Raw genomic sequence first — 27741 nt, forward strand, 5'->3', positions numbered from 1 at the left:
ATGATGACCAGTTGAGATTGGGCCGTGCTTTGCAGGGTGGTGCCTTGCTCGGTCGTCTGATCAGGCATTGCAGATGCAGTGGGCAGCTTCCGGCTTCGAAGTTCCAGGTTTGCGTACCCAGCACCCTTCCACCACTTTGCAAGGCGTAGCGACGCCAGGTAGTAGGAGGCAGCCGGTACGGACAGAAATGCTCTAGCGGTCTAGCGTCTACAGCTCGTGCACACACTCGCGCTTCGCACTCAGAGAGAGATGGTCCCACTATCAGTGCTTGCGATTTCCCCACTACAATATATCTGTACTTCTATATATATATATATATATATATATATATATATATATATATATATATATATATATATATATATATATTAAAATAGAGGTATTGTACGTCGAAATGTTCAGGCGGAGCTTGGCAAATGTGCTTTATCAGGCAGGTTTGGCTAATGGCGAGCGGCGTGCGCGAGCTACTACAACAGCCACACACACACACACACACATATATATATATATATATATATATATATATATTAATATATTAAAATAGAGGTGTTGTACGTCGAAATGTTCAGACGGAGCTTGGCAAAATGTGCTTTATCAGGCAGGTTTGGCTAATGGTGAGCGGCGTGCGCGAGCTACTACAACAGCCACCGATCGTCATCGTCTTCTTCATTGCCAGCAGAGCATCCGTTATTCAGATTCATTATTTCAATACAATTACTCCCCGCAAAATAAGGAGCCATCCTGACGACCTAGGGACAAGTAAACACGGGAGGGTCGTAGCAGGGCTTAAGTCTCGAGATGTGGACGATTTCCTGGCCACGACGACGTTGGTCAGAAGATGGTTCCAGTGGCTGAATGAGGTAATTCACTGGTGACGTTTTTGTAGCACATGTTATGTGCCGTGATACTTGAGGACAAACTTGGTAGAAAGGTCAGGTGTAGCAGAAGGGACATGCAGCCAGACGAGTGAACCAGGATCGTAGGGAGTAGTTTTATTTGATGCGTCATGGTGGTGCTTTTGGCGTCCCTGGTCTTGGGTTGTGAATGATCTTGCCAGTTGGCGGCATTCTTCAGCGTATGTAGCGGCTTGAGACAAAGTCGTGTACTCTAAGGAGTCAGGTTTGTACGAAAGAATGGTGTCCATAGTGCAAGAAGGTTCGCGTCCGTGAAGCGGGAAAAAAGGAGAGAACCCAGTAGTTCTGTCATTCTATTGGTCTGGGGATGATAGGCGCTTGTAGTGCGGTGAACGACGTGGCACTCACGCAGCAATGCTGTGATGACGTCTGACAAGAATACGCAACCACGATCGCTCAGTAACTCCCGAGGTGCTCCATGACGTAATACGACGTTGTGAAGTACGAAAGTCGCAACGTCTTTTGCTGTAGACGAGGGAAGGGATGAAGTTTCGGCATACCGCGTGAGATGGTCGACGGCAACTATGATCCAGCGGTTACCGTCAACAGTGTTGGGAAGGGGACCATAGATATCGATGCCGACGCGGTTGAATGGTCGGAATGGGCATGGTAAGGGTAACAAGGTACCGCTGGCGTGATAAGGGGGAGTTTTTCGTCTCTGGCACGTCAAGCAGGCCCAAACGTATTGTCATATAAAACGGTACATACCACGCCAGTAATATTGGAGACGTATGCGAGAATAAGTCTTCAGGAAACCTGCGTGGCCACATAGGGGCTCGTCATGAAACGTGGAACAAATTTCGGATCGCAGATGACGTGGAATCACGAGTAGCCACTGACGTCCACCGGGTGCGTATTTGCGTCGGTACAGCACGTCGTCGCGAGTGGCGAAGTGCTCGACTTGCCGATGCAACGTGTGAGAAGGAGGGGAAGCCGTCCGCCCAGCCAAGATGTCTAGAATCGAAGCAACCCAAGGGTCCTTGCGTCGCTCAGATGGTATGTCGGCGATGGTGACGGCAGTGGAATCACAGGTTAAACTTTCGCAGCAGTCCGGGTCAGGGGGCAGGGGCGAACGGGATAAGGCGTCTGCGTCCGAATGTTTCCGGCCGGAGCGATAGACCACGCGAATATTATATTCTTGGAGGCGTAATGCCCATCGGGCGAGGCGACCGCTTGGATCCTTCAGTGACGACCACAAGCAGAGGGCGTGGTGGTCAGTCACGACGTCAAAAGGGCGCCCGTACAAGTAAAGTCGAAATTTATCTATCGCCCAAATAATGGCCAGGCATTCCTTTTCAGTGACGGAATAGTTGATTTCGGCTTTGCTAAGAGTTCTGCTTGCGTAGACAACCACGTACTCTTGGAAGCCGCCTTTCTTCTGTGCAAGAATAGCGCCTGGCCCGAGACCACTAGCATCGGTGTGGATCTCTGTGGGTGCCAATGGGTCGTAGTGTCGCAGGTGGCGACGTGGGGAGGCTGCGCAGTTCATTGAAAGAATTGTCATAGGTGGCAGAGCAGGCTGAAAGGTCTCTAGAGTCGGCGAGGAGCTTGGTCAAAGGAGCGATGATGGTCGCGAAAATGCGGACGAAGCACCGGAAGTGAGAGCACAGGCCTATAAAGTTTCAGAGCTCTTTCATGGTGGTCGGTTTGGGAAACGCTGAAACGGCTGTAAGTTTGGCAGGGTCAGGAAGAATGCCGTCTTTTGAAACCACGTGGCCAAGGATCGTAAGCTTTCGAGCGGCGAAATGGCACTTCTTCATATTCGGTTGCAGCCCCACGGCAGAAATACACGTGAGGACTTTTTCGAGGCGGGTTAAATGGGTTGTGATATCAGTTGAAAAGACGACAATGTCATCTAAATAACAAAGGCAAACGTTCCATTTGAGGCCTCGAAGGATAGAGTCCATCATTCGCTCTAAAGTAGCTGGCGCGTTGCAGAGGCCGAAGGGCATGACTTTGAATTCGTAAAGCCCGTCGGGCGTGATGAAAGCTGTTTTCTCGCGATCGGCCTCTGCCATGGGTATCTGCCAGTATTCAGAGCGCAAATCTAAAGAAGAGAAAAATTCGGTTCCCTGTAGGCAGTCCAAGGCATCGTCCATGCGTGGCAGCGGATAGACATCCTTGCGCGTAATTCGGTTGAGACGTCGGTAGTCCACGCAAAACCTGATGGATCCGTCCTTCTTCTTCACCAACACAAATGGAGAGGCCCAGGGACTGCTTGAAGGTTTGATTATGCCACGTGTCAGCATGTCGTGAACCTGTTCATTGATGGCACGGCGTTCGGTAGTTGACACATGATATGGACGCTGCCGCAATGGCGTCTCTTGACCGGTATCTATACGGTGAACAACAGATGACGCTCCACGTAAGGAAAGCTTATTGTGGTCAAACGAGGCCCGAAAACGCTGTAGGAGCTCGATCAGCTGTTCCTGCTGCCCAGGCGTGAGGTTGCAATCAATGGACTTGCGGAATACACCCATAGGTTCATTAGCGTCAGTTGCGGGTGTAATAGCACAAGTCGGTAAAAATGGCTTGTCTCGATAGATTGGGTCTTCCAAAATACAATTTAGGGTCTCGAGGCTTCCCAGACACTCGCCGCGTAGCAGGATGTACGGGCAAGCAGAAACGTTGCACGCATAAAGTACCGCCGAACCATTCAAAAAGTTGATGACGGCAAACGGGAGGACGATGGTTCAGTGTTGCACACTAGCTATAGTTGGTTGGAACAGGAGCGTCGAGTTAGTGGCAGCAGGGGAAAACACAGGCACTAGGACAGTGGACAACGGCGCGATGCGAACGTCAGCTGCAGCAAATGCTTTCGAGGAATTGTGGTGGTTGATATCAAGGCACGGATTCGTCAACGTGAGTTGAGCACGAGCACAGTCGACGAGGGCCTGATGGGTAGAAAAAAAATCCCATCCTAGTATGACGTCGTAAGATGAACGTTGGAAAACAACAAAGTTGACGGCGTACCAAACATCTTGAATAAGAACGCGTGCTGTGCACCGAGCTGTTGGCACGATGAAATGGGAGGTGGCTGTACGCAGAGCAAGATTCGTAAGTGGCGTTGTAACTTTTCTCAAATCGCGACATAGTTTTTCACTAATTACAGAAACGACGGCGCCTGTGTCGACAAGTGCACGTACAGCAACAGCTTCTACTGGCACATCAATTTCGTTGGTCGCACAAAGAGGAGGTCTTAGAAAGTTCGACGACGACGCAGTTCTTGCCTCCGCAACTGCGGCTGTCAGTTTTCCTCTCGAGCGGGGCTCGTGCGCCGAAGCATCGGGGAGACAGATTGGCGACGGGGTGGTAACGACCAGCGAGAATCGACAGGGCGTCGTGGGGACAATGAGTCGGTGATAGGAGAAGATGGTTGCTGGGGATTCTGGGCAGCCTGGTAATTTACAGAATTCCCATGGTCTGGAGGCTGGAAGTTGTGACGGCGACAGCAGCGTGCTATATGTCCCACGAAACCACATGCGAAGCACATGGGTCGATTATTCAAGGTGCGCCATGGGTTAACGATACAAGGTGCAGGGAGCGAAACGGGATGGGGTGCCGTGTATGTAGGCAGCGTCGTAGGGTAGGAGGACCCGGTGCCCCGGTATGCTCCAGAGACAGGTGGGGCTGGGGGTCTAGCAACGACGGCAGCGTAGGTCGGCGGCGTAGGGACAGATGGCGATGGAGGCAGTGCCTGCGTGACCTGTGTCTCAATGACCCGGCGTAGACGTGGGTCTAACGAGGTCACTCTCGCGGATGCTTCGGCAACAAGAGAAGGCTGACGCGCCACTTCTTCACGAATGAATGGTTTGATGTGGGGCAGTAAGACGGTGTGATCAGCAGCGACGTCGTGCACGAGGGTGGAAACTTCAGCCGTATCTTCAGCGGCTCTGCGCGTCGAGAAATGCTGCTTACGCAACTCGTCGTACTCCAGACAGAGCTGGATTACATCGGTGACGGTCTGTGGATTCCTAGCGACAATCATCTGGAAGGTATCGTCGTGAACTCCTTTGATGATGTGCTTGATTTTGTCGCGTTCGGTTAGAGATTCATCGATGCGCTTGCAAAGGGACAAGACATCTTCAATGTAACTTGTAAAGGTCTCGTCCCTGCGCTGGACTTGACTACGGAGACGCTGTTCCGCGCAAAGCCGGCGCACGGCGGGATGACCGAAGACCGCGGCAATGGTGGTCTTGAAGGCAGACCAGTTGGTGATTTCGCCTTCGTGGTTCTTGAACCAGAGGCTGGCCACATCAGCGAGGTAAAAGCGCACGTTTGTGAGCTGGTCGCAGGCCTTCCACTTGATGGAAGCGCTTACGATTTCGTACTCGACGAGCCAGTCCTCGACGTCTTGTTCGTCATTGCCGCGAAAAATTAGTGGGTCGCGTTGCCGAGGCACGCCCAGTACAGTAGAGTGTCGTTGGTAAGGTAGCTTGAGAAGGGCCAGGAGCTTCATGGTGAATGGTGAGGGTAGCGTCCGATTGCGAAGTTCCAGGTTGATGGGAACCCCGGCTCCTCCACCACTTGAAATGGAGGTGTTGTACGTCGAAAAAGGTTCAGACGCAGCTTGGCAAAATGTGCTTCATCAGGCAGATCTGGCTAATGGCGAGCGGCGTGCGCGAGCTACTACCACAGCCACCGATCGTCATCGTCTTCTTCATTGCCAGCAGAGCAGCCGTTATTCAGATTCATCAATTCATTACAATATATATATATATATATATATATATTAACATCTTTTGAGTGGAGTTTTTTGATGGATGCATCCTGTAGATCCTTGTGCTCAAATTTGATTGTGCGCCAAACAACTTCAAGTGGCCGAAATATGGTAGTTTTGGGACAGTAAACTCCCCTTATCAATCAAATAACGCATGACCATTCAGTCAGCATACACGTACACTAACCACTACCTCTTAACGCTGCAGGACCGTCTGAAATGAAACAGGCTTGTGTAGGCACCGATAAGTTTGCACACGGCGCAAAAACTCCTGCGGGTACCCCAAAGAACGGGTACTTTACTCCGCAAGGACAAAAGTTCCCCTTCTTGAGGTGCCGTGTGCAATCCTTTGTGCAGAATTCGTCTTTCGGAGGAGCAAGGAGTTCTTTTGCGGTAACTGCACAGTTACTCTGGAAATATTTTTAGAGTGCACGTGCGCATGTACATCTCTATGAGCCCATCTTTGTTGAGAGAAAACTAAGCAGTGCTGCGTGTGTGTGCGTCTTTTCTGTTAGAGTTGTATTTAGAGCTGCAGAAGACAATTCAAGCGGAATAAAAATAACTAACCAGACTCATATTTAGGCCTTCATCGTGCAAAGAACCACACCCGTACTCCTTCTCCCTGGTCCGGTTGCGTTCAAGCTGCGGGGTAAGCTTAGAAGCTGGCCTTCCCATTGTACTCGAGTCCGCTGCTTTATTCTTTGCCACTTCCTAAACTGCTGCCATCGCTGCTAATTACCGTAAGCAAGGCTGATCAGATTTATCAGAGACTAAAGGGAAACCCTTCTGTGGCGCTTCTAGTACGGCAGAACTGAAGCGTTTAAAAAGATTCGTCACAATTATCGGCTCACAGCAGCTTCGATAAAAGATCCATGACGTTATTAATTTTTAATTAAAGCAAACAATTTTCCTGAAGCAGCGAATGCTCTGACTGGTCCATAAAAGGATCGCTCGTTTCAATCTATAACAAAGCAAGGAAAAGATGCTTTTACGCCTTGTACTGTAGCCTGCTTTGCAACGCTTAAGCAAAAGGCGCGAAAGAACTGCATAGAGGACCCACACCACAATAAACATTAAAAGACAATCCTCACAGCAGAAATTTACGAAAACCACTATAATAAAACATTCTCTGGTGACAATTTAATTTTTAGTAACAATATAATTGAGTGATTACTATGATGAAGGAAAACTTCGCCTTAGTGGTTGGTTTCCCCAGCGTGCAGCTGAAAGTGACCACTTTGAAAAGTGGTCACAGCCAGGCCCCCCAACTTTCTCAGTGGTGAAGGCTTGAGCCCCCCTTCCCCCCCCCCTCCAGCTGATACGACTATGCCCACGACAGACATCGAACACGCCGCCTCCACCGGTAATCGGTAGCATTCGTGACCACACAACATCACAAACGTCAGCTTTGGAGGCCCAAATTTCCGCCTTTAACTAGCAAATTCTAGCTAGTTTATCGTGCAGATAAATGGCGAAATTTTGGTCGGGACCACAACCTGGCTTTTTTTTCTGCTGTTGGTCTGCGCGGTTGCTGCCCCGCCGTGGTGGTATAATGGCTAAGGTACTCAGCTGCTGACCCGCAGGTCGAGGGTTTGAATCCCGGCTCTGGCGGCTGCATTTTCGATGGAGGTGGAAATGCTGTAGGCCTATGTGCTCAGATTTGGGTGCACGTTGAAAAACCCACGGTGGTTGAAATTTGCAGAGCCCTGCAATACGGCGTCTCTCATAATTATATGGTGGTCCCGGAACGTTAAACCCCCCTTATAATCAAATCAATCTGCGGTTACCGGAGCTATATCGGAGGCGTCTGCTTCGCCTACCATTTTACAACGAAAAGGATGCCACGCATGTACTCTCGTTTGCAGTATATACAAAAAGGTACACGGGCCATCAATGAAACTTTCTAGGATGCCTAATCGAACAGTTCTATGCTCAAGAAGGGACAGATAAATCAAGAACGAACCTTCAAAAGTGAAAATCTATGGGGCCAATCATGCCTGTTGAAGTGTGATTCGCACAACTGATCGCAAGATGCTCTGCTTTTACATGTCCTTCATTTCTTTGGCATCAAATTTATGCACAAACGTATCGCATCAAAGCGTTACGGAACGCACGTTGGGGCTCTTGCCTGAAACTCTGTGTCAAGAAATGCTGACTTCCTTTTCCACTAAGAATGTACAGTACGTTCTACTAATAATGTACAGTGAGCGCTAGTTTACGTTAAACTGTACGATTGCTTTTAAATATGTCTCTCCTCTGTCAATTGCCGTCTTCGGCTGGCGAACGCCGACAAGAAACCGGGCCATTATCTTCGACTCGCCGAGTGCGTCCATCTGCGCTTTCGCCGATGGTGGAGCATCACCAAAACCATTTCATGACTCCGACGCCTGCACGTGTTCCTCGTATGTGGTGGTCGTCGGTTTCATAGGTAATGGTGATGCTTTGATTGACTGTCGCACGTTCGCCCCCCATCGCTAAGTAGGTACGTGTCGTTCATGTAGTTTTAAGGGCGAAGCACTTTATACCAGCACCCGTTCGCCCTCGTAGCCGTTGTAGTAGTGTGTAACAAGTATAACATTTTGACCTCCAAGGGGATGCCAGTGAGAGATTTTTTTCTGTGCGTTGTTGAACAATAAAGGATGGTGCTTGATGTACATGCCAATGGCTGCTATGGGGGAATGAGAGACAGGAAAATTTGGCTTTTAGTTAGCGCGCACGCTGCGAATTTTTTATTGCTCAACAACGCACAAGAGACAAGAAAGGGTTGCGATATTATACTCACTGGGCGTATCCTCCTAGGTTTTAGAAAGGTTTAGCGAGCGTTGGGCCGCAGTGCCATGAATACAGTGAACTAGTATATACCATGAACTCGAGGTGGTTAAAGGTGGGAAGTAGACACGAAGCGCAAGCCGTAAGAAAGTGTGCGTGCGCCTCCTCTCTATCAGTCCTTGGAATGTCCGCTGGATGGCGGTGCTTGTATATTAGGAATATATGATGAAATAATGCGAGAGGGTGGTACTTGGAGTGTTGAATAGGTGGACGAACGGACACAGAGACAGATGCATGAACGGACGCGCGAATGGCTGCATGGACGAATGGACGCATGGACGGACGCAGGAGCGGATGCATCGACGAAAGAAGGAATGGACGCACAGATGAATGTGGGGACGCACGAACAGACGCACGCACGGAAGGACGGATGGACGCACGGGCGGCCACACAGACACACGCATGGATGTACGGAAACAAGAACGAGTGGTCGGATGGAAGCTTCGCCCCACTATTCATCATTCACTCCGTGGATATGCTGCCATTTTTTGCCCTAACCGCAAGCGCACGATTTCCTCGCGACAGCGACAAGCGACAAGAGTTGCTCTCGTAGAGACTTATTCGCCCCCGCCGCTTTTCGCGTCGCACGTTTCTGAAAAACTAGAAACAAAATGGCAGCATATCCACGGAGTGAATGATGGAGAATGGGGCGAAGCATTTATCCGTCCATTCGTTCGTTCATCTGTCCGTCCGTGCGTCCATCTGTGTTACCGTCCATGCGTCCATCCGCCAGTCCGTGCGTGCGCCTGTTCGTGCGTCCATCGCTGCGTTCGTCCATGCATCCGCCTCTGCGTCCGTTCATGCGTCCATCCATGCATCTGTCTGTGTGTCCGTTTGTCCATCTATTCAACACTCCAAGTAGCCCCATCTCGCATCTTTTCATGATATATTCCCCATATAGAAGCACCGCCATCAAGTGGACATTCCAAGGACTGAACGAAAGGAGGCACACGCATACTTTCTTAAGGCTTGCGCTTCGTGTCTACTTCTCACCTTTAACCACCTCGAGTTCATGGTTTATACTAGTTCTCTGTATTCATGGCACTGCGGCTCAACGTTCGCTAAACCTGTGTAAAACCAAGGAGGTTACGCTCAGCGAGTATAACGTAGCAACCCTTTCTTGTCAGATAGTGCTCAATTTACATGTCAATGGCTGCTAATGGGGATCGCAGCGTGCGCGTTAACTAAAAGCCGAATGCTCCTGTCACTCGTTCCCCCTTAGCAGCCATTGGCATGTACATTGAGCACTATATTTCATTGTTCAACAACGCACAGAAGAAATCTCTCCCCGGCACAACTTTGGAGGTCAAAATGGTATACTTGTTACACACTACAACGGCAACGAGGGACGAACAGTTGCCGCTATAAAGAGCTTCGCCCCTAAAGATCCCTCGTTGCCCAGAAACCAGCGTGCCGATTTACGGCAACAAGGCTGCGCCCCTGGTCTTCGCCTCGTTTGCAATGTGCTCTCTATGCTTGTTATCTGCGCGTATTTGCTGCTTTCTCACTCTCACGCGGAGACTAAGAGAGCAGCTGTATTTTGTCCTAAATCTCATTATCGTAGGTTTGTTTTTATTTCTCAACGGAAGCTTGTGACAATTTGGGGACTAATTGGACGTTTTTGGAATGAGCTTGATGTGTGTTTGCGCAGACTCGGTGCTTAGTAATTAGAAAAAAAGAAGTGCGTTAAGTTGAACTTTGTTAAATTGATTTGTTTCTAGGTGCTGAACAATTTTGTGCACACCTGTGTATGGAAAACTGAGATAGCCATATATATATATATAAATAACACTTAGACATGCTGCTAACACGTTAATTGATTCGTCTTTTACCGGAAACAGATTTTTTTTGAAATTCAATGTAGGAGTTTCTATTCCCACCAACTCTTGAATCTTGATACTACCCCCTCACCCTCTCTTTCGCACCACGCCAACTCCATAGGTGAGAACACCGGCGTGTCCCCACCAGCGTATTCAGTACCGGCCAAAGGTCTAAAATGCAAAAGCAGTAAAACAAATTACATTTAACATTTGGGTCAAATTCACTATATTATTACATATTACTGACTCCAAAACACATTTTTGTTTGTAGGTTCTTATTCAATCAAACGCTTGCTTACTCTGGACTCAAGGGTATTCAGTGCCCAAAACTATGACCCACGCCCTTCGAAAATCAGTTGTTATTAGCATTTACGCTCGCATTTTTCGAAATAAAAAAGTTCCGGAGCCTGCCACGTCTGAGTTTATTGTGATTATATTGTGAATTTGGAACGTTAACCCTCTCTGCTTCCGTACACAAAAATTAAATGCTAAGGGCCGTGCGAAACCACGCTCTGTTGAGAAATCTTTCGGAGGGCGGCTAGGCAAAACAATACATCACCCGAGAAAGAAAAGAAGTCGACATTCGAACAAGAGATGTTCTAAATGTGTTAAGGGGCCGCATGGTTCTGATTCACTGGCGGAAAACACGAAATGCCCGCCGAAAAAACTTTCAGCTTACACCTCGGAAGCGTTCGTGGTGCGCGTAAAAATCGCGGTGGCTTCATGGAATACAATTTAAGGGTTCAAGCAGGCACCGGGCCCAGGTTATTTTTGTAACATACCGATGTTCCACAATGCCAGTGCTGGAAATCGCTTTGGAAGAATAAAACCATTTAGATGGGTCATGATTCGAGGAATCATGGTTCTAGTTGTGATGCGTGATGAGACAGAAGAACACAATAATTTCAGTCGTCACAAAATGCTGGCTGAGCAACGAGTAGTTGCTTTAAAGAAGAATCTTTGTACAGTAGCCAGCCACGATTGCTGGTAATTCCCACCTGAATTTTATCATTCTTGTAGAAGGGGTATTACCCAACCTACAACGTCGACAAAGTGCGCTGCGGTGAACTGTGTGTACTGTCTTATGCAAGCGTTATGTACTTCACTCACTTACCAAAGAGAAAACTTCTCATGCACCGGACGCATTCCACCTGCAGTTGCATTGGCCACTTTTAAAAATACTGAAATAAACAACACTACGAGCAAGCATGTTGCTATTCTTTCAGTACAGTATAGGTGTGCACCGAGGAACAGAGCATGGCAAGTGATTGAAAAGGCGATGCGAACATGGCACAATCATTCCACCTATGATGGTGAAGCGTGAGAAACTCCCAAGAATTTTCAGACCCAAATGGCAAATTTTATGGAAAGATGATATTGGTACACCAAAAGTGCCTTATCGTTGAAGGAAAATAAATTGTTTGAACAAAAATGAAGTGCTGGCAGGCTCCACTTATAAGAGAGAAATTTATTCTTTTTCATATATTCCAACTGAGGTAGTGCTCCTTGATCAGAGTAGATTACACCGTTTGTTATGCAAAGGAAAGTTTATTAAACCAGTATACGCAAACACTACACATTCATACACACTAAATACATCATCATTACGTCAGTAAAATAATACAAACCCCTAGAAGAAGTCTTACTCAGCCTTCCGCCGTCCACAGCTACAAAACTCTGAATATATAAACATGCTTCCTCTCTTAGAGCTGGAGAGAGAGATGTTCAAACACATTTTTTGACAATTTCGAGTACGGTGTGTTCACCAAAAAGTGTTCGACGATTTAGAGTACGCTATACTCCTTTATCAAAGGGCAATAAGCTGTCCCAGTATAAGTTGGCAGAAACAAAAAATGGTATTTTTGTTTTGAAAAAGTTACCATGATTCTGAGTACATGGTATTTTACTATGAAAGAGCATAAAGCAGTCCCGTGTACGTCACATACATCACAACTATCACGACAATTGTGTGTTCAGAAAAAAGATGTTACCAATTTAGAGCGCGGGGTACTCTACAATCGCATAACATTACGCCATCCCGTGGGCCTCTCCAAGCCAGCAACTTCTCCCCAAAACTAGTGAGGCGTTGTGTTATTAATTTAGAGTACTTGGTTCTGTACTATGGAGAGCAAAATGCCAACCCACTTTTCTCTGGTTTGCTATTGAGGTGACGAAAATTGTCTGTGCTGGTTGCGTGTTTAAAAAGTTTTCAACGATTGTGTTTAGAAAGAGTTGTTAACGATTAAGAGCACTCGGTACTGTACTACGTAAGAGCATAAAGCCATCTCGAGTTGGCCGGCAAGCGACCGAAGTGACTTGCCAGCGCCGCAATTGTGTTTAGAAAAAAAAATATTTAACGATCTCGAGTACTTGGTACTCAACTATGGAAGAGCAGCCGTCAGCAATCTCACTACTTGCCACTGTGCATAAAGCCGCTGCATTTATAGCAAGGTGCGTCCTACTCATCTTGCACGAGCGGTGTAGATGCGCTTGTTTGTGGTATATATATTTGTTAGAGGTACTCAAAATTGTCTTCAGCAGGGGACAGTCGATCACTGTGGCTGACTGAAAATGTTATTACTCAACGTCTTTATGTATTTTCTACATTGTGTGAAAAAAGAAGCAGCTTTCAACATTTTTTGAACGTCAGGATTCATGCTACGTCCTCGCAGTGAAAGATGATAAGTGATTCATCCTCGCAGTGAAAGATGGTAAGTGGGGCGAAGTTTCGAAGGGTTTTATCACTTAGCCGCGAGTCGTCCACTGGCCACGTCCGTTCGTCCATCTGTATTATGTATGTATGTATGTATGTATGTATGTATGTATGTATGTATGTATGTATGTATGTATGTATGTATGTATGTATGTATGTATGTATGTATGTATGTATGTATGTATGTATGTATGTATGTATGTATGTATGTATGTATGTATGTATGTATGTATGTGTGTATGTGTGTATGTATGTATGTATGTATGTATGCATGTATGTATGTATGTATGTATGTATGTAGGTAAGGCAGAGCTTAATTCGAGACGAGCTCGAGCGGGCACACACTAATGATGATATCTACAGATGAGGAATTATACAAATGATGATGACACGTCGAATTGATAAAGAAGAGTCAGTGACTACGCTCACACTAATTCCCCGTTACGCTGGAAGCGGCCTCCTGGCCGCGCCAAAGACCATATTAAGAATTGCGTAGGGTATACAGCTTCAGTCGAGAAACGTGCACAATTTCTATCCCACGACAACGATGGTTGGAAGGAGGGTTAAGTGGTGAGATACGGTGAATAACGGGGGACCATATAAGGTCCCATAACGCCATATAAGGTCCTATAACCAATGGTTCAATCACCATATAAGGTCCTATAACACGACTGAGGAATTTTTCACATTAACCGGGCACACGCACGGGAGTCCAGAGAAGAACTTCGTCTTCTGGAAAAAAGGTGTCAGCACGGTAAGTTGAGTCGTAGCGAGACTTGCGAGCTTCCTGAGAGATGCCGGTGTTGATTCGGGCCAGATGACGGCAGTGCTCGAGCCGAGACAAAAATTGTGCGGATAAGGGGCCTGCTGAGGTAGCAGAAGCCGAAAGAAAAGAGACGTCCAAAGTTACACTTGGAGAGCGGCCGTGGACCAGAATATAGGGAGAAACGCCGGTGGTGCGTTGCGTAGCTCTATTGTAGGCGAACGTTACGAATGGCAAAATGGCGTCCCAGTTTATGTGGTCAGGGTTGACGTACATGGCAATCATGTCCGAGAGGGTACGATGAAAGCGTTCCGTCAAGCCATTTGTTTGTGGATGATAAGTAGAAGTCTTGTGGATGGTTTTGGTGGCATGTAGAACCTCAGCAACAATAGAGGAAACAAAGACCTCCCCGCGGTCACTGAGCAGAACACGTGGAGCTACGTGGCATAAAAATATGTTACGCAGAAAAAAATCACCTACTTCAGTGGCTGTACCAGCGTGCAGCGAGGCTGTTTTCGCGTAACGAGTGAGGCGGTCAAGAGCCGTCACAAACCAACTATTTCCACTGGAGGTCACGGGAAGGGGGCCGTACAAGTCTATCCCGACGACTTCGAATGGCAAAGCGGGACAAGGAAGAGGTTAGAGAAAGCCAGAAGGAGCAGTAGTGGGACGTTTCCGCCGTTTACATAAGGCACACGAAGAAATATATTTGGCAATGGCGGATGAGAGGCCAGGCAAGGGAAAAGATTGCTTATTTTGTCGTACGTTTTGTTAACCGAGATGTCCAGCTGCAGGATCATCATTAAATGTCTCAAGAATTTGGCGGTTTTGACAACGCGGTATAACGGAGAATCATTTGTTTCCTTCAACGTGGCAAATATAGCGATGTAAAACACCATCGTGAAGCTTGAATTGTTTCAGTTGTCGACGAATTCGGGCGTTCGGAGGAGCGGATGTGCCTTCTAAGCGTGCTGATAGGGAGCGTCAGTAAGGGTCAATGCGTTGATGCGACACAAGGGTAGATGGGCGTCCGGATCTTAGCTAACTGAGACCCGCGATGGGTAATGCCACCATGGAAATTGGTGACAGTGGGCTATCACGGTTGGGTAGAGGGCAGCATGAGAGAACATTAGCATCTTGGTGCTTCTTACCAGACCTTTATACGACCTCAAATTTGTGCTCTTGTAAACGAAGCACCCAGCGGCTAAGACGGCCTGATAAGTTCTTTAGCGACAAAAGCCAGCAAAATGCGTTGTGGTCAGTAACGAGTGTGAAGTGGCGGCAGTGGAGGTACGGACGAAATGTGTGTACTTCCTATACAACAGCGGTGCACACTTGTTCGGTTATTGCGTAATTTTTCTCGGCAGAAGTCAAAGCACGACTGGCGTAAGCGATGACATGTTCGCGTGCGGTGATGTCACGCTGCAGTAGAATGGCACCGAGACCATGACCACTGACGTCAGTGTGAAGAATGGTGGGTGCACCTGGATCGAAGTGACATAGTACCGGGTCGGATGTCAGGGCTTGCTTCAACGCCAGGAAAGCCTTTTCAGAGTCTTCGGACCAGACGAATGTCGTGTTACTTGCGAGCAGTTGATGGAGTGGAGAAGCAAGCCTTGCGAAATCGTGTATGAAATGCCAAAACTAGGATGCCAAGCCGAGAAAACTGCGCAGGTCTTTTTGACGCAACGGACGGGAAAACTAGAGGACAGCAGCAGGCTTTTCAGGATTTACTAAGTGCCCTATTACCTTGATCGTCTTGCTTGCGAAGGTGCATTTTTTCGCATTCAGCTGTCAACCAGCTTTTGCAAGGCAACCTAGAACTTCTTCGAGACGTTGCAGATGTTGCGAAAAGGTAGACGGAAACACTACGATGTCGTCGAGGTAGTACTAGCAGGTTTACCACTTCAGACCATGCAGTACGCTATCGACCATACCATAGTCCCTCAATACTTTTTTCTGGTCACGAAACTTCAGGCAAAGTTTGGTATAGGGACAGAGCCTCCCGCCAGAGGGCGTTACTGCAGACATGGAGGCGTTCAGTTCGGCCTGTCATGGTGGATGGAAGTGTTTTTTGAGCGCTCCGGATCGACTGCGCAGATAAGTGTTTTTGCATGTTTTGAGCTTGTCTTTATACTTAGAAGGCAGCGGTTGAAATTTTCGTAGCACTTATTTTATGGCACGGCTTTTTCTGGGGCCAGTCACCAGGTACTTATTAGTTAGTGCGGGTGTGTGTGTTTCAATTTTTTGTTGTTTTTTTGCCACCCCGTTGAGGAGATGCCCGTACATTGAACACGCAAATTTTTGTAGTAGAGCTTAGACTGTCTTTTTTTTTCGTAGTGCAGGGCTCGAGTTTAGTAATTATCAAGTATAGGGACAATTGGTAAAAGAAAGACATGGTTAAAAAGACTGTAGAGTGTTCAGGATGTGGAGTGGGTTTGAAAGTGGACCCTAGCGTAGAAGCGGATGGAGAAGAGGCTGACGCGAGGTGTAGGCAATGTGAGGTCGAGGAAAAAATGGAGAAAGTGATGGTTGCCCAGAGTGAACTGCTGATGAGAATCGCCGAGCTCGAGACTGCATTGGCGACAGAGCAAGAGAAAACGAGGGCAATGGGAGAAAGACTGAAGTCCGCCGAGGAAGCACTAGCGAAGCTGAACAAAGAAGCGGCCTACGGAGAGAACAGTAGGGAACCGGCAACCAGAACGGTGAAGAAGGAAGAGCAAGCAAGTTTGGAAAAAAACAGGTTTAGCCGGTTCAATTCTCGCAAGGCCCAGCTTCAGCGAGGTAGTGGTGGGGCTGGGAGGGGACAAAGCAGCCGGCGTCAAAGGTGCAAGTAGCCCCCAGGTGCAGGATGCTCCAGCAGAAAAGTCACAGCATGTGGTAATCGCCGGGGACTCGAATTTAAATCGATGAACAGAAGCCATAAAAGAGAAGGTAAGAGGTGACAAGAGGGTTGCAGTAGGGGCGTTCCCGGGACGTAAGCTTGAAGCAGTCATGAGGCAAGCGAGTGCAAAACTCGATACTACAGCTGATAGACGAAGTCTCGTGATAATTTCAGGCGGTTTAAACGATATCTTAAATGAAGATACAGCAGGGCTAGCAACCACACTGGCGGAAGGCGTAGATCACATGCGCGCCACTTTTCGGAAGGTACAGGTAGTGATATGCACAATACCGGAGGTACCAGTGCGTGGTAGCAACCTGCAAAGAGCGGTTGTCACCGCAAACTAAGAGATATGGCGGATGAGTCGAGAGAAAGGCTTTGAGGTGGTGGAAATAAACAGAGAGGTGCATAGGTGGGGTGGTTTTCAATGAGACAGAAGTCACTTCGATAGGCGGGTAGGTCATGAGGTGGGTTGGCAACTTGCAGGACGCGCAGTAGCTTTTTTGGGGGGCAAGCAAGCCCTTCGGGGTGCAGGATAGCTAGTAACAAGGAAAACAACCAGGGAGACTCTTCGACGCGTGGTATGGACAGATAGTATTCCAAAGTGGCACCAATATCTAAGATAGGTAGAGTCCGGGGCAGAAATAGACGTAGCCACGAGCGCCGAGTCAATTCAGACATAGGGTATATACCCATGATGGTTGGTAGGAACAGGCTGAAGTGGAAAGAGATAGAAGAACAGCTAAGAGAAGAGAGGCCGATGGTATACGGTTTTGTAGAAACACATCTCAGGGACATGGAACAACCTCCGAACAATCCGGACTACGCTAGAGAATATTGTAATAGAACAGAAAGCAACAGAAAGAGGGGTGGAATTGGGGCATTCATTTATAAAAGTACAGACTGGCAAAGGGTCAAGCAGGAGTGCAAGGAACATTTATGGCTAAAAGGGAAAGTGGCTGGTCAATTGACACTCCTTGTTTTTGCGTACTTGTGGACGGGAGCAAAGGCCAGAGAGGAAAACCAGGCAATGGTAGAGTGTATATCAAAAGACATTCAGGAGTTAGGAAGAGAGTGCGAGATAATTATACTAGGAGGCACCAATGCGCACATAGAAGATATAGATGGGTATACCGACCCGACAAGCAAAATGATCATGGATATGTGTGAAAGGCTTAATTTGATCTTATGCAACAGTACCGAGAAGTGTGAAGGGCAAAACCCATGGGAGGTAGGAAGGCTCCAGTCGATGATAGATTATGCACTGATGTCACATAGGACGTATGATAAGCTCAAGAGAATGCACATAGATGAAGGTGGCTCCAGAAGTCTGAGTAGTGATGACAAACGTATCAAGCTAAGTTTCGGAAGAGCAGTGAAAGTGGAAAGGAGGGAAGAGGACCAACTACAGGGAAATTTTTATCCAGAACAGCAAATTGAAATAGCCACTAAACAAAACTAGAAAGTAATCAGGAAGGATAATAAGACAGTGTGGACACACACGAATCTAGTTAGAATCTTTGAGCTAGAGATTGCTAAGACGCGTGGCAAGTCACCACGGAAAAGAAGACACAAATCCAAAAGTTGGTGGGATGAGGAAGTTAAGAGAGCCATAGCAAAAAGGCAGGAAGCCTCTAAGGAACACAGGCATGCTAAGCAACGGGGTGAACCGACAGATGATGTTGAAAAAAAAGGGACACCTTTCTAAGCTGTAGAAGGAATGCATTCCTTCTGATCAATGAAAAGATTAGAAGAAAGGGAGCTCAGTGGCTGGCAGAAGTGCATAAAAAAGATAGAAAGGAAGCTGCGAACTTTTGGAACCATCTAATCTCCCTAAGAAATGAGGCCAGCCTAGAGCAGAGCTTTATAACTACAGCCCAAGGTGCTAGGCTAGAAGGGGACGAAGCTGTTGAATATATAAGAACAAGGGTGACAGAAAAATTTCAACAAGGAAGTACTTTATCCACCACAATAGACAAGGACGAGTCAAGTGGTGCAATAGCTCCATTTTCACAACGAGAGTGGGAAAGGGCTGAGAAAAGGGTTCCTAGTAGTACATCAACAGGCCCAGATGGCATTCCAATTATGCTGATAAAGATATAGGGTCCGAAGTCTAAGCAGGCTTTGAGAGAGGCAGTGAGCAAAATAATAATCGATGGAGAAGTTCCCGACGGATGGAAACTTAGCAGGATGAGCATGATCTATAAAGGAAAGGGGGACAAAGCTGACATAAACATCTACCGTCCAATAACAGTGACATCACTGGTCTACCGGCTGGCGATGCAGATTATAAAGGAAAGACTGCAGGCATGGATACAGTATGAGGGGGTGCTGGGGGAACTGCAGAATGGGTTTCGGAAACACAGGAGGTTGGAAGACAATCTGTTCTCAATGACTCAGTGCATCGAAATAGCAGAAAAGGAACACAGGCCCCTGTGGCTAGCACTTTGGATATCAAAGGAGCGTACGAAAGCGTGGTTCAAGAGGAATTGTGGGGAATACTGGACAGACTAGACGTGGAACATGTAGTCACAAATCTTTTAAAGGGTATCTCTAAAGGTAACAAGGTAGTTATAAAGTGGGAAAACAGGTATCTAGGTCTGCAGAGGTAAAACGGGGGCTTAGGCAGGGGTGTCCCCTGTCACCCTTATTATTCATAATGTACCTACAAAGATTAGAGGCCAAATTAGAGGGAAGTGGACTGAGCTTGAACCTCTCTTTAGTCTAACAAGGAAAACGTATTGATCAGGCACTACCAGCATTAATGTACGCAGATGATATTGTGCTAATGGCCAACAACAAGGAAGATTTGCAGACATTGATGAACATCTGCGGTAATGAGGGAGATAGGTTAGGTTTAAGATTCAGCAAGGAAAAATCAGCAGTCATAATTTTCAATGACAACGAAGATAGTGAGCTTAGAATACAGGAGGTCACGCTAGAGATAACAGATAAATACAAATATCTGGGCGTATGGATAAGCAATGGGACCGAGTACCTGAGGGAACACGAAATATACGTGACGACTAAAGGTAACAGGAATGCAGCAGTGATGAAAAATAGGGCACTGTGAAATTACAATAGGTATGATGTTGTGAGAGGAAGATGGAAAGGGGTCATGGTTCCTGGGCTGACGTTCGGCAATGCGGTCTTGTGCATGAGATCAGAAGTTCAAGCAAGATTAGAAATTAGGCAACGTGGAATAGGTAGGCTTGCTTTAGGAGCTCACGGGAATACACCAAATTAGGGAGTACAAGGTGAAATGGGATGGACATCATTTGAGGGCAGGGAAGCTAGCAGCAAGATAAAATTTGAGAAGAGATTTAGAGAAATGGGGGAGGAGCGTTGGGCTAGGAAGGTTTTCAGCTACTTGTACATGAAGAATGTCGATACGAAATGGAGGAAGACAACCAGGAAATTGACTGGTAAATACTTAGAAAATAGCAGGTGGCCAAACCAAAAAGATTTATCGGTTAAGAAGAAAGGGAAGGAAACGGAGACTGACATCTGGAGAATGGGCATGATTAAGAAGTCTGCAATAGAGATCTATCGAACTTTTAAGCAGGAAATTGCCAAGGAAAGGATCTATGATAATACTCGGGGTAGTTCTCAACTGTTTGAGGCCAGGACGGGAGCACTGTGAACCAAGACATACTGGGCCAAATACAAAGGGGTAGACACAGTGTGTAGTGCGTGTGGAGAGGAAAAAAACTGCCGAACACTTGATAATTTTCTGTAAAGGGCTTCACCCTATAGTTCAGGATGATGGCGAAGAGTTTTTCAAAGCACTGGGGTTTAGGGACCGGGAGGCCAAATGGTCTTTAAGCGGGTAAACTTAAATAGAAGGAGGTTATCTGATTGGTGGCTAAAGTCAAGGCACGAGTGAAAATAAACTGTTCACTGCAAAGTACGAATCCTCAAACTCACTTTTTAAAGAAAAAATTCAATCTAGCTTTTGGTTCGTTAAGTATTACGGCTTGGTGGCGCTAGCCACCGCCCGATCTAAAGGGTACAGCCATATCCATCCATCCATCCATCCATCCATCCATCCATCCATCCATCCATCCATCCATCCATCCATCCATCCATCCGTCCGTCCGTCCGTCCGTCCGTCCGTCCGTCCATCCATCCATCCATCCATCCATCCATCCATCCATCCATCCATCCATCCATCCATCCATCCATCCATCCATCCATCCATCCATCCATCCAGGCGTTCATCGCGGCGCTTAAACGGCGTTTTTTGGCGTGTCAAGAAGCTTTCGTGGCGAAAAGTCGCTTTGCTGGCTTCACGGACATATTTCCGTGGGTTTTCATATACTGATCACCCATCGCGTATAGGCGGCGTACTCGTACCTGCGGTTATAAATGTCTGTTCGGTTGCGGCAGTGTTCTATTCATTTCGATTGCGGAGAAATCGGCATGCAGCCACCCCCTGCACGCTCATTTAGCAAAGACTGCTTGGCCATGCCTCTTTGACGCTTTTTATTTTCCTCGAGGCTGCAGCCGACCGTCAGCGGAAAAACCGTGACTAACATTGCCAGTATGCAGCAGTACGTGCGACGGGCGCGAATCCCGATTCTTCACCGATAAGCATACTGACGCGTGCAACTTACGCAATGATACTTCTTCCCGGCGATTTATCCTTGCTTCGAAATAAGACTTAGTTTAAATTCCTCTGAATGTACATGACCGAGTTAATTATGTTAGCTTAGGGTGTCATTGCGTGCGCCACAAACGCTCGGCGTAGGAAATACCAAGTTAGAGAAAAAAAAGATTGTAGCTCTCCCGTGCGTCGCTAAGTTCTGTCTCGGGCAGACTGCACGTACAAGACTCTGAAGTGAATATCACAACATTATTGTAGTAATACGAGTAAAAACCCTGATAAAGTTCTTTTAAATGCCTCTGAATGCCTCCGTGTCTAAGCAGGTAAAGTGTGTTGCTAAACATGCTTGATGAAGCGCTCGCATTCTAGGAAGATGAGGCGCAAGATGGGTATTTAGATTTACAAGCCCATTGAAGAGCCACATGAGGTACTTTTTTCCAATGCGAAATGTTTAAGGGCCCTCGCACTCTGCAAAGTGCTGAGCGATTGTATAATGTATTTTCCCAGCAATTCTCTACAGCAGCTCCTTTCACTTGGATGAAAGTTGAACAGACGTCTTGTGCAGCTGTTGATCTTCAAGAAATATTCAATACTTTTAGCACTCTACTAAAGAGTGAAAGTCAGTGGGCTTCATTTATTCTATATACTCATAACAAACAGTAAATTGCTGGCTATAAGCATTTTCTTTCGGAAACAGAAAGTTAAAGCAAACAACTGCCAAAGTACTGAACTGTAGAGTAAGGTTTAAGTTCAGCAGACATATTTTCGAGGATAGGCAAACTAGGCATAGGACACTATCAACAAAACAGCACACACACAGTAAAATGCTCATGCGGTGAGAGTACGAAGCTCGTAAAGATTACACATGCAATTAAAAATCCATATGAGTGTTCACGAATACAGAAGCGAGAAGACGGGCCTCATCAACATGAATGCCCACCAAACAAAGTCAATGCAATTACCACTTCTGCATTACGTAAGCTATGGTTTCTAAAAAGAAAACTAGCATCTGCACCCTCGCGTACTAAAATTCTCGCCTATAATGCCTGTGTTCGTTCTAAGCTTGAGTATGCTTCTATTATCTGGGATCCGCATACCAAGAAAGATATTATGAATCTGGAACGTATTAACAGAAAGGCTGTAAGGTTTATTTTTGGCAAATATCGTAGGTTTGATTCCCCGACCACCTTGATGCTATTAAACGACATTTCTACTTTAGAAGCTCGGAGACAGTTCAGTCGTCTTTCCTTTCTTTACAATTGTTTGTGTGGTATTGTAAAAATTGGTCTCCCTGACTGTGTTAAACCGCTCTCAGTACGACGTACTCGTCATGGTCATGAACATGCTCTAACCCCAATTTTTGCCCGATCAAATGCTTTTAAATATAGTTTTTTTCCTAGAAATGTCGATGACTGTAATTGTTTGCCATGTGACATCTTTCATTCTAATAAGTTTCTTGGTGACCTTGAGCGTCACCTTCTTTCTTAACCTTTTGTTTCTTTTGTATTGTTGTCTGTTGTTTTCTTCAATTACGTTTTGATGTATCCACTCCTGCTTGGGCCAGTACATTGGCCTGCAGTATTTTGAAATAAATTAAATAAATAAATAAATTATGGAAGTAAACCGAAACCTCCTGTCATAATCCTTGTACTAATACACGCAGGCTCCGGACGCTCATTCACTTGGCTTTTTTCCTCCAGATTCAGGGCATACTGAATGCTTGGCTGCTCTTGAAGCCTTATTTTTTTCCCTAGCGAAAAAATGCAGCTGGCACCTCAGAAACAAGTAGACAATTTCAGCTGTTGTAGCTACAAAATGTGATTGGCACCCCACACTTGCATGCACAGTCAGATCATCACTAAGTATACTGTCTACGATGTCCATGTACGCAGTTCCAGATGCAACCTTCTACACAGTAAACCTCTCCACATGGTCTTCAACAACCTGCAAAAGTCCAAGAAGGCGGGCTGAGGGGACCTGCAAGTAGCCTTTAGACTTAGTAGCTGTCAAGTCACTTGGCAGTCTTGATGATGTCTTTAACGTTTCGATGCAGGCAGTGCACGTCTGTGTAGAAAACTTTACAACATAGCCACTAAGGTATTCTAAGATGCTCCGCTTTGTTGTCAAGGGCTGGAAAGTGGCCACGCTAAATTCATCATTTGCATGCTCTAAATGTATTTCATGAACCAGCACCGCAAGAATGTCAGCCTGTAATGTAAAAGGATCACAGTGCAAATGAGACTCACAAAATACAGAATGGAAGAGGTAATCGAGTGTACCTGATTTGCTGTTGGTCCATTTTTGCAAGAAATGTCCTGCAACTTCAGAAGTAGGTTTGGACCTTCGCAATCTATTGAAGCTCGTTTTGGTGACTAAACAATGTTATTTACAGACAACATACGATAAATGAATAAAAATTGCAGCACAGTTGGCTGTACTCCATCTCCAGCGACATGCCTGGTAATGCCAAAAAACCTTTGAAAAAATGTCAGTGTTGATTAGCGCTCTAAAAGAGATTGCAACACAAATTTTACCTCCAAGGGGTCTTGTCCGAAGTTTCATACGAGAACATACTGAAAACCAGACTTCAGGAGATCGTCAATCAGAGCAACCACACTGTGTAGCGTCAACCTCAAGGCCTCACTGGTTGGCCTGCTTAGAATAAAGATTTGCCGCTGCTTTGGAAGGGTCTGAATGTATTTGTACCACCTTTCTAGCCATTTAATGTTTTTCTTTAGCGTCTGAAAATCATGCACGTATTTTCAGACACGGCAACAATGAAAAAAGATATTTTCTTTCCTAAGCCAATCAAGATGGCCTCTCACACTGATGTGCTGCGCTTTATTGTAGTGCACTTGCTCAGGCCTATTAGTGTTAAGACAATTAAACAACGCGTTCATTCTTCTGGTGAATTGTACAGTTGCAGCAGACGTGTGCAGTTTTTTACATTAATCTTTTTTGGCATAGAATTCCGTTCCCGAGGCAGTAGTTTCACTGAACAGCTGTAAGAAAGATGAATTCGTAAGGTTCAAGTGATTGCTCGTGCCGTCTTGCAGAACAAAGCCAGTTTTATCACTTTTAGGCTTCTCGATAAAGATGTGTTCTGTACCTGAACTGCAAGCTTGACACTGAGCTTCTGAAATGAATTCGGAGTGACATGTGATTTCGCCAGCTTTGGTACTGCATGAAGTCCTGCCTGTTGTTCATCATACTCCAGCAGAGCGGAATAATGAAAATTAAATACTTCTTCGTCACCAGGCAGCTACCAGGAGCAAAATAGTCTCTACAAAACAGTTTGGTTTGGAACATGAACATGAAGGCAAATTTGCTTACCAGAAATTTTCTGACTTTCAAAAGGTCGTTTCCGATGCATTTGAAAATATGAGGTGGGTCAATCACCGTGTTCACAACTCGTGACGGATCACAGGGGTGTGGAAATGAAGTGCTGAGGCTGCTGATGTCCCCGCTGGTACCTGAACAAAATTGTGATGTTGCGATGAGTATTGTCAAAAACCATGAGTCATACATGACATACACTAATGTGACTGAGGTGCTTAAAATAATTTACCCAAGGAGTGCAAAGCTGATCTATTGGATGTAGAGTTGTCACATGTGACCAGTATTGAAAAGGTGCGCTATGCATTGCAGTAACAGCTTTGCTACTATTTGCCCTGGGGCAGCATCCGAAGCACAAAAAGTGCCAACAGTTTGTGACCATCCGCCAAGGAAAGGCCGAAACAAGAAAGCCAGTACATGGTATCCGTCTTTAAATGGATCCGACGGTCTTGTATGCCCGCCGAAGTAGACTTTGCCAAGTAGGGCCGTGTCTAATTCACGTATGTGGACACTCTTTCTCACACTCATTTCATCAGACATCAAAACTCCTGCGAATAAGAAAATAAAAAAATGAAAACTTGTTTCAGAGTATTCTCGCGGTGTAAACTGGTCAAAAATTATATGCATCAAACTTTATTTTGCTGTCATAGCTTCAAACCTTACCTTTCCGTTCCCTCTCATGCATTCTTTGAAGTTTTTGTTTCAATATACGAGACAAAGTCTCATCGAAACTGAATTTTGCTTTCAAGTTTCTCATGTAAGTGTGCAGTGTGCGAGGGTGCAGTAAGGGTAGATAACCATTCTCGTGAAGAAATGTGTAAACACACGTTGACTTGATTTTCAGCAGCAAGCAGTCGTACAACCATTCCTTTTTGTACCTGATTGTGGAATGCAAATATTTCAATTACTGGTATGGACAACTGCATTCATAACATGCAATTAGCCTTGAAGCACAGATAACATCAGGCAGTGCTCAAACGCCCATTCTAAAGTCATGCTGTTTTGTCAAGAACGCGCACTCTACTGTCCTGTTTACAACTCACCGCACAGCTTTCGACGTCCTTGCATTAGCTTTCATGACACATTGCTCAAAGATCACATTCTCGCGGTCAGAGAGTTCTTTAAACATTCCCTCGAAGTGACTACTCTTTTTTTCGCGCAGCGTTGCTTTTGCCAGCTTCATCTGGCAGCTTCAAGTCGTTGTTGTACACGGAGGAGCTGTGCCTTAACTTTCTGCAGTTTCGAAGCGCTGCATACTGCCTCTTCTGTTTGACAAGCTTTGTCTTCAGCCTTGTTTGCTGTCGGCCCACTTTCTGCACACCAAGAGGGAAAACAAAAAGGTTTAGGAAATCCATCAAGTTTCTTCAACTTGCGTTATAATCAGTGTGCCAAAGAACACAGAAGAGCAAGTTGCGTAAAAGTGCAATATTTACCGTCATTTACTGAATACAATTAATCGGAGACGACCACAGGGATCCTCTGCGCAGCATCTTCCCCACTAGAATCCTCCGAAGACTCCCGATGACGCTTGACCGGCTGCCTGTGCGGCAAGTGCCAAGGTACCGGCTTCTTTTTGAACAAGTTAGCCGGGAGACCTTCAAATAATCGAGGTATAGCGCCGGCCCTCAGTTTTGCGCTTTCGCGCGGCGACCTAACAACGGTGCCTTCTATAACGCTTTCTTCTTCACGAACAATGTCCTCGTTATAGAAATGTTTTTCACATACTCTAACATTCCGTTAACTAACGAGAATGTGCCCGTTTCTTTACGTGTTATCGCCCACTTCCACTGCTCACGGCTTTCGGGGTTGCTGGGGAAGACAAACAGCGGTACTTTTTCAGCAGTTCCTCTATAGCCAGAGCGACAGTGCGGCACACAGCATGTCTTTGGCATCGTTCGTGAAGCTGCGGCTAGCAGTTTGTCGCATACGAAAATTGTCACAGGCAAGCACAGCACCGCACACACGCGATGAAACGAAACAAACAAAGCGAACACAGCACGCCGTCACCACTCTAGCCTCGACGAGCGCCTTGTTCGCCGGAGCGACCGTGCGGCACGCAGGACGTCTTCTGCATCGTTCGTCAAGCTGCCACCAACTATTCGTCACGTTTAAATACGATAAGACACACAGAAAGCACACACGCCGATACAACACGATTCACAAAAACAACCAAACCACGCCATGACTGATTCCACGAGTGCCGCGGGTGCCCCCTTAACACTGGTGGCGGCGCCTTTCGGTAAAAGTTAGCGACACACAAAGCTCTCCCATAGAGTGACGGAGAAGTTTCGTGACCAGTAAAAAGTATTGAGGGACTATGATCACACGTTCGAAGGTAGCGGGCGCATTACAAAGTCCGAAAGGCATTACGTTAAATTCATATAGCCCATCTGGGGTGGCAAAAGCTGTCTTCTCTTCGTCAGATTCGGACACTGGTATTTGCCATTAGCCCGATCGCTGACCTAGGCTGGAAAAATACTCTGCGCCATGCAACGAATCTAGTGTATCGTCGATTTGTGGGAGAGGGTTAACATCTTTGCGCGTTACTTTGTTCAGTGCCCAGTAATCAACGTAGAAACGTACTCTTCCGTCTTTATTTTGCACCAAAACAACTGGCGAAGACCATGGACTCGAGGAAGAACGTATGATATTTCGTCGAAGTATGTCTGAGACGTTTTCCGCAATTATCTTCCTTTCTGTAACAGCCACGCGGTGTGGGCGCCGGTGAATAATTCGGGAGCCGGCAGTCTGAATTCGGTGAGTCACTGAAGTTATCATACCAAAGACAGCAGAATGAACGTCAAAGAGCGATGTCTGTTCAATAAATTCAGCAATTCTTGACTCTGGCCTGCTGTCATATGAGGACTTATCGTCCCCGATAGAGGAGTGGGAGAGTTGAGTGACGGCGTGCTTTACTCTGGTAGGTCTTCTTCACTTGGAAGAGCAACAATTTTGCAGCGAGATGCGGGTCAATAGCGCATGTCACTGTTGATCCACAGGGTAACAATAAGGGTTCGGGGGTGTGATTTAACGCAGTAATAATAGCAGACCCTTCTGAAAAACGAACAAGGCCTGAAATGATCAAAATACCTTGATGTACCGTGTGGCCATTAGGTAGTAGAAGCACGTCACCATCCACAATGTTGATTCAATTAA

Source organism: Rhipicephalus microplus, unplaced genomic scaffold (genome assembly GCF_043290135.1).
Source record: "Rhipicephalus microplus isolate Deutch F79 unplaced genomic scaffold, USDA_Rmic scaffold_22, whole genome shotgun sequence".
In the NCBI taxonomy this organism is placed as follows: domain Eukaryota; kingdom Metazoa; phylum Arthropoda; class Arachnida; order Ixodida; family Ixodidae; genus Rhipicephalus; species Rhipicephalus microplus.